Source organism: Glycine soja, chromosome 18, assembly GCF_004193775.1.
Source record: "Glycine soja cultivar W05 chromosome 18, ASM419377v2, whole genome shotgun sequence".
In the NCBI taxonomy this organism is placed as follows: Eukaryota; Viridiplantae; Streptophyta; class Magnoliopsida; order Fabales; family Fabaceae; genus Glycine; species Glycine soja.
Window position 1 is genome coordinate 16,880,238 of NC_041019.1, and position 8,591 is coordinate 16,888,828.

General features: G+C 34.7%; 1 non-coding gene across 1 annotated transcript; it reads right to left on the minus strand.

The window, feature by feature from the left end:
* Positions 1–735: 735 nt before the first annotated feature.
* On the minus strand, positions 736–842 carry LOC114397763. The gene has a single exon (XR_003663389.1). It is a non-coding gene; the product is annotated as a small nucleolar RNA R71 (small nucleolar RNA).
* Positions 843–8,591: the final 7,749 nt, after the last annotated feature.

Genomic DNA, 8,591 nt, shown 5'->3' on the forward strand with positions numbered 1-8,591 from the left:
TTTTCTTAACTTATCATTTTTAGCTTCCATAGTTAGACTTTGAATTTTTTTTTGAAATTTTTTATGCTATCTTCTCATCATTTTATATGGTTGCTCACAAAATTTCAAGTCATTTGGATATCATTTAATGGTAGCTGTAGTTCAAACCTACACTGTTACTTGCATAAGAAGGCAACTAGTTGTGCATGCTGAATATAGTGTATGACTAGAGGCAATCCATCTTACTTACAACCCTTTGATCCTAAGATAGATAGGACATTTCATAGATTAGTTAGACATCATTTAGTACCTTTTGAGCATCCTAAGCATTCTGTTATTGGTGATTTTGAGCATTATAATTTTGAACATTCTGAGAACATGACACAACCTCCACCCCGTGAGAGGACTCTAAGGGAAATGGCTGCACCTGATTTCGCCTATGAAAGATTGTGCATCCAATACCCTGATGAGGATGTCCCATATGTTCTTAAAACTGGACTGATCCATTTGCTTCCAAAGTTTCATGGCCTTGCAGGTGAAGACCCGCACAAACATCTGAAAGAATTCCATATTGTCTGCTCCACCATGAAACCACCAGATGTCCAGGAGGATCACATATTTTTGAAGGCCTTTCCCCATTCTTTAGAGGGAGTGGCAAAGGACTGGCTTTATTACCTTGCTCCATGGTCCATCACGAGTTGGGATGACCTCAAGAGAGTATTCTTAGAAAAAATTTTCCCTGCTTCCAGGACCACAGCCATCAGAAAAGATATTTCAGGAATTAGGCAACTCAGTGGAGAGAGCTTATATGAATACTGGGAGAGATTTAAGAAACTATGTGCCATTTGCCCTCACCACCAGATTTCTAAGCAGCTTCTTCTCCAATATTTTTATGAAAGACTCAGTAACATGGAGAGAAGTATGATAGATGCTGCCAGTGGTGGAGTCCTTGGAGACATGACCCCTGCTAAAGCCAGAAATTTAACTGAGAAGATGGCTTCAAACTCCCAGCAATTTAGTGTCAGAAGTGATGCTATTGTCATTAGAGGAGTGCATGAAGTAGCCACGAATTCATCTTCATCTGTTGAGACTAAGAAGCTTGAAGGTAAACTAGATGCCTTGGTTAACCTGGTAACCCAACTGGCTATGAATCAAAAATCTGCACCTGTCGCCAGACTCTGTGATTTATGCTCCTCTGCCGACCACCACACAGACCTTTGCCCTTCTGTGCAACAATCTGAAGCAATTGAACAGCCTGAAGCTTATGCTGCAAACATCTACAATATACCTCCTCAACCACAGCAGCAAAATCAGCCACAACGAAACAATTATGACCTCTCCAGCAACAGGTACAATCCCGGGTGGAGGAATCATCCCAACCTTAGATGGTCGAATCCTTCACAACAGCAGCAACAAGAACCTTATTTTCAAAATGTTGCTTGTAGAAGCAAAGCTTCATGATGAATCAAGATTGATTCAAAGATGTTTTGATGATAACAAAGATGATGACAAAAAGCTCAAAGGTCAATCAAAGAATGAGTTCAAGATGTTCAAAGATAGAATCAAGAACACTTCAAGATTCAAGAGGAAAGTTGAAGAACACTTCAAGATTCAAGAGGAAGTAGAAGAACACTTCAAGATTCAAGAGGAAAGTTGATTTTCAAGAATCAAGAATCAAGATTCAAGGATCAAGCTTTCAAGAATCAAGATCAAGATTCAAGACTCAAGATTCAAGAATCAATAAAAGACTTAATCAAGATAAGTATGAAAAAGTTTTTTCAAAAACTGAGTAGCACATGGATTTTTCTCAAAACATGTTTACCAAAGAGTTTTTACTCTCTGGTAATCGATTACCAGATTATTGTAATCGATTACCAGTAGCAAAATGAATTTGAAAAAAGTTTTCAAATGAATTTACAACGTTCCAAATTGATTTCAAAAAGTTGTAATCGATTACAATGTTTTGGTAATCGATTACCAGTGCCTTTGAATGTTGAAATTCAAATTCAAATGTGAAGAGTCACATCCTTTCACATAAAAGCTTTGTGTAATCGATTACACTGATTTGGTAATCAATTACCAGTGATTGTTTCTGAATAAAAAAAAAGATGTAACTCTTCAAATGGTTTTTGACTTTTTCAAATTGGTTTTAAGTTTCTCTAAAAGTCATAACTCTTCTAAATGGTTCTCTTGATCAGACATGAAGAGACTATAAAAGCAAGGCTTTGTTTTACATTTCAATGATCTTGAACAACCTTTACAATACAATCCTTTACAACTTTTGCATCTCTTTGAACTTCTTCTTCTTCTTCCTTTTGTCAAAAGCTTTCCATAGTTTTCTGGTTTTCCAAACCTTGAAAACTTGTGCTATTTATCCTTTTCATTCTCTTCTCCCTTTGCCAAAAAGAATTCGCCAAGGACTAACCGCCTGAATTCTTTTTGTGTCTCTCTTCTCCCTTTTCCAAAAGAACAAAGGACTAATCGCCTGAATTCTTTTGTGTCTTCCTTCTCCCTTGTCAAAGAATTCAAAACGACACAGTCTGAGAATTCTTTTGATTCTTCCCTTTCCTTTATACAAAAGTGTTCAAAGGACTAACCGCCTGAGAATTCTTTTGTATCCCCATTCACAAAGTATCAAAGGTTTAACCGCTTGAGATATTTGTCTTAACACATTGGAGGGTACATCCTTTGTGGTATAAGTAGAGGGTACATCTACTTGGGTTGTTGATTGAGAACAAGAGAGGGTACATCTCTTGTGGATCAGTTCTAGTGGAGGGTACATCCACTAGGTTCAAAGAGAACAAGGGAGGGTACATCCCTTGTGGATCTTTGCTTGTAAAAGGATTTTTTTCAAGGTTGAAAGAAATCTCAAGGACCGCAGGTCGCTTAGGGACTGGATGTAGGCATGGTTGTTGCCGAACCAGTATAAAAACTCTTGTGTATTTGTCTCCTTCTTCCCTACTCTTTTACTTTCCGCTATGCATTTTAATTTCCGCTTTTACTTTTGGTTAAGTTTCTCTTCTACTCCTTATTCTCTTAACAACATAAGTAAAAGCCTTAGAAGAATAAATTTTTAATTAGTAAAGGTTTAGGAATAATTAATTCAACCCCCCCTTCTTAATTATTCTGGAACCACTTGATCCAACAAGTGGTATCAGAGCAGGTATCTTGTAGAAAGTCTAACAACTTCAAGATTCATGGCCTCTTCAAATCCCTTGTTTCCTGAAGGAAATTCCATTCACATACCACCCATTTTCAATGGTGAGGGTTACCATTATTGGAAAACCCGTATGCAGATATTCATTGAAGCCATAGATCTAAATATTTGGGAAGCAATAGAAATAGGACCACACATATGCACTATAGTAGATGTAAGCACAAGCACTACAACCCAAAAATCTAGAGATAAGTGGACAGAAGAAGATAGGAGAAGAATCCAGTATGATCTCAAAGCCAAAAACATCATCACTTCAGCCCTAGGAATAGATGAGTACTTTAGAGTGTCAAATTGTACTAATGCCAAGGAGATGTGGGATACTCTCCAATTAACCCATGAAGGAACCACTGATGTAAAAAGGTCTAGAATCAATACCCTTACCCATGAATATGAATTATTTAGGATGAACCCTAATGAAAATATCCATAGTTTGCAAAAAAGATTTACACATATAGTAAATCACCTTGCCTCTCTAGGAAAAATCTTTCCTAATGAAGATTTAATTAATAAAGTCTTAAGATGTTTAAGTAGGGAATGGCAGCCCAAGGTAACTGCTATTTCTGAAAGTAGAGACCTCTCTTCCATGTCTCTTGCCACTTTATTTGGTAAATTGTAGGAACACGAGATGGAACTTCAACGACTTAATCAAAATAAAGAAAATGACAAAAAGAAGAGAAGTATAGCCCTTAAAGCCTCATCATCAATGCAAGAAGAAAACGAAGAAGAAGATTCAGATGATTAAGAAATTTCAGAAATTCATCAAGAAAAGAAGAATTGACAGGCGTCAGAATTTCAATAATGGAAGAAAATCACAAGATGATTATCAAGTCCTTAGGTGTTACAAATGCAACCAAATTGGTCACATCAAGGCCAATTGTCCTTCAAATGAAGAATGGACGGAGAAAAGTGAAAAGAAAAGATTTGATGAAAGAAGAACTAAGAAAGCCTACATTGCATGGGATGACAATGATTCATCCGATGGTTTAGAAAAGGAGATTAATCTTCTAACCAAAGATTATGAAAGTGATGAGAACATCTCTCAAGAATGAAAAACAAGGAGAAAAAGCATGATCCTCATCTTTGAAGATCTAGACACTTTAATCTTGAAAAAGGTAATATCAAAACCATTATCTTATTAAAATTTCTCTTAAGTTGAAATTTTTATTCAAACAATTTGATTATGATGACTAACAATTCTTTATTTGTTTGTTTTTTATTTTTTGAAATCATGAGTATGTGTTCTTGATTGATTTCATCTTACTTGCATAAAATATTCATTCATATATTTAAATAAAATCAATATTCTTCATACTTGTGTTTTGATTGTTTTTGATAAAATTGATTATCTACATGGTTTAATGTTTTTGCATGATATGATATGTGAATTAGATGATTGAGAATTATTCATAAAGTATTTTTAGTATATTTTTCTTTAAAAAGTATTTTTGATAATCACTTAAAATTTCTTTTCTCCTAGAAAGCCTTTTGGTTTTTGTTTTCTGGCTAAAATAACCTCTGGTAATCGATTACCATAATAGTGTAATCGATTACAAGCAGTTATTTCTAGCAATGTTGCTCTCTGGTAATCGATTACCATATTTATGTAATCGATTACAACGCGTCCCTGCACCTATATATTCAGATTTCAAATTCTGAAACCTGCAACTCTTTTCTCTCTCTCAAACCCTCGCCCCCAAATTTTCTTCCAGCCATATCTCACTTAATTCTTGTCCAAATCACTCCCCACAAAACCTAAATTTCTTCTTTTTCCACTCTCTTTCATTTGAACCGATTGAAATCTTGGAAAATCTCTTCAAATGGCGGAACCATCGAAGAAGCGAGAGGGCACTTCGAGTCGGAGTCAACGGCATTCCAGGTCACAGGAAACACCAATTCCTTCCTCCATTCCCTCTGGATCATTGTTTTCATCATAGGAACAACGTATACGGTACACAAACCTCTTTTCCTCTCGTTCCATTATAGACCCAAAATTCATAGATATGGATTTTTTCTCAAATGAGAGTTTTGAATGCTTTCAAGCATTTGAAAACTCCGATCTTATTTCATTCATGTCTCTGAAATTACCTGTTTATTCTGAACTAGTCAAAGCCTTTTATTCTAATTTAGAAATCCATGAAGGTACCCTAATTTCTGAGGTTTATGGGATTAAGATGGTCATTGACCAGTCCCTATTCTATGATTTAACCCAATTGCCAAGCGAAGGTGTACCATTTGAAGGCGCATTGATTGACGATTAGAAGTTTGATTTCTCTGTACATGATGCCCGCCGGTTGGTTTGTACCAATCAAGCGGATATGACCAGAAGGCTTCTTGCCGATTCATTGGCTTTTGAAAGCCGCATCCTCCATTACCTTATTGTTTGCAAAGGACTAACCGTTAGAGAGAATGAGAAGAGATTGAAGCCTTCATTTTATATTGTCTTCACACGATTTAGTTTTCTCTCTCCATGAATATTATTTCTCAAATCGCAACGGTGAAGGTGTGCGCAATTAAATCGCAAGACACACATCAAAATTTCATGATAATCCAACGGTTAACGAGTCCAGGGTCGTAGTTTTACTGAGACAGTTTTGGATTTCTGTGGAAAAGGAAAGAGCTATGATGCAAAGGGTATTTCTCTTAGATCTGACATGCTTTCGTAATATCCAACGGTGAGAATGTTCCGAAATGAGTTCTGAACCTGGTGCTCAAGTTTCACGATGATCCAACGGTTAATAAGTCTGAGATCATCATTTTTTGAGATAGGTTTGGTGGTATGCGGGAAAAAGAGAGGGTTTTGGGAGGAGGAGAGGGAAAAACAAAAGTGAGAGGAAAAGGAGGCATCGTCAGTGTGAAAACTAACCTAACACGTCTCTATTTATAGCTAGGATACTTGCAAATTATTATTTATTCTATTTATTTATTTTTATTATTTTATAAAAAGGAACTCTATTTTATTTCCTATCAAATAAATAAATCAAATATCTTTCTTTTTTTCCCTTCAAACCATTATTTTAATTAATAAAGTTATTTCTCCTTATTTATTTAATTATAAAAATTTCATCATTTTTCTAAAACTCTATTTATTTACAAATAACAATTCTTTTTAAATTAGCTTACGAAAAATGAGATGTTACGGTCATCATCAATACCTTATTCTTGGCTATAACCTTTGGCTACTAAATAGGCTTTGTTTTTGGTTATAAAACCAATTTCATCATTTTTTTTCTAAATATCCATTTAGTTTCAATTACTTTTTGAGCATTAGTTCTTGGCATATGATCCCAAACTTCATTTCTTCTAAATTGATTCATCTCTTCTTGCATTGCCAATAACCAATGCTAATCAAGTAAAGCTTATTTATGAGATTTTGGCTCTACTTGGATACAAAAGCCATATATCTACAAAAATTATTGAGAGCTAAAGTGGTTATCCCTTTGTTTATGCCATCTATTATGTTATCAAGAGATAAGTTCCTAGAGGTTCTCCATTTTTTGGGCAACTCCTTTGTAAATTGTTGACTTGTTCATACTCATGACACAACAAGGCATCTATGTTTGCTTTTCCACTTGTGAACTTTGCAATTGTCTTTCCAAGATAATAAATTTTGCATTGAAGATGCTTGCAATTTTCACAATTTGACTTGGAAGCAATATTGCTAGATTTACATTTACAAATGGAATCCTCAATAGATTTTTCTAAATCCACTTTCTCTTTTCTAAAATCATAGACTTCCTTTCGTAAAATAGCAAATTTCTCAATATGTAATCTAACTTAGCCTTTTAGAGTTTTTTTCACAAAGGTAAGTCTTTGTGCCTCTTCATGTAACTCTTTGAATGCACCAAGTAGATTCTCATAGTTTGTATTAGATTCAGAAGAAGTGTCACTAACATTGTTTTTTGTCTCATCCTCATCAATTATGGCCATGAGACATAGATTTGCTTCTTCCTCTTCACTTGAGGAACTTGCATCATTATCATCCCAAGCTATATATGATATTCTCTTCTTAAATGAATTTTTTTTTCTTTGTATCACCTCCTTGTTATTTCTTAAGGTAGGTTGGACAATCCGATTTTACGTGACCTTGCTTCCGACACTCAAAGATGTGTACGTTATGGGAGTGGAGTAAATTTTCTTTGTGCTATTCTTTTGAAATTTCCTTGTGTCTCTTCTTTTCTTCTTCAAGAACTTGGAGAACTTCTTAACAAGAAAATTCATACTTTCATTATCTAAATTTTTCGAAGGGTCTTCATCACTAGCTTCATTATGTGAAGTGCTTGTCTTTAAGGCTAATCCCTTCTTTTTCTTTTCAAATTCTTCGTCCTTTAGTCTCCCAAGCTCTAACTCATACTTTAGCTTGCTAAAAAGGGTAGCTATTGTCATGGTTGTTAAACCCTTCGATTGGAATATAGTTTTACTTTTAGGATGCCAAATTCTATTGATACTTTTCAAAACTTTGGCATTGAGCTCATCTCTTTCAAAAGTCTTGCCAAGAACCAACAAATGGTTCACCACATGTATAAAACACTTCAGCATATCCTAAATGCTTTCTCCCGACATTTGCACATTGAGAAGCACGATAAAACTCATCAAGGGTTAAAGCGGACGCAAGAATATTTTTAGCTCTAACATTGTATTGAGCATGCCTATTTTCTACCAGTATCCAAGAATTAAAGTCTTATTTTACCTTTTTATCATCAACAACAACCTTAAGTGTAAGGACCATTTTAAATGACATCTCATACTCCTCTATCAACGAATTCAAGGAAAATTTTCATGCGTACTTCCAAAATGTTTTCTTCAGTAAAAAGAAGGGGTTGATTTATGGAAGCCCCTTCTGCAAAGATTGATGATTTCCAACCATTATGATATTTTTTTTTAAAAAAACCATTTGAATGACTATCAAATAAAGCTTTGAGCACCAATTGTTAAAAATAATGTCACATGAAACCATAAACCAAGAAGGGGTGAATTTTTTACTCAAATTAAAACACTTTTCGCAAATAGCTTCCTTTAATTTGACTCAGACTAGAGAAACATGTGTTGCAAATATTTTTTGATTTCTTAATCACAATTAAACAATTTTCGCAAATAGTTTCCTTTAATCTGGTTGAAACAAGAGAAACATATGTGTTGCAAATATCCTTCATGTCCCAACAAAGTTTATTCTATATCCAAGATCAAGATTCGAATCTTGATCCACTTGGTTAAGGGATCAACACAAGTCATTATCACTTGTGTCAACCAATGTTGGTGGATTTAGGGTTTCTAATCCCATCATTAATTATCATCACACCATATCACTAATACATTAGTATTTGTGTCATTTGTTAACAAAAAATGTTTATTTTTTTGTGCAAAAGATTGACAATCATATTGCACAACTTAAGGGAGC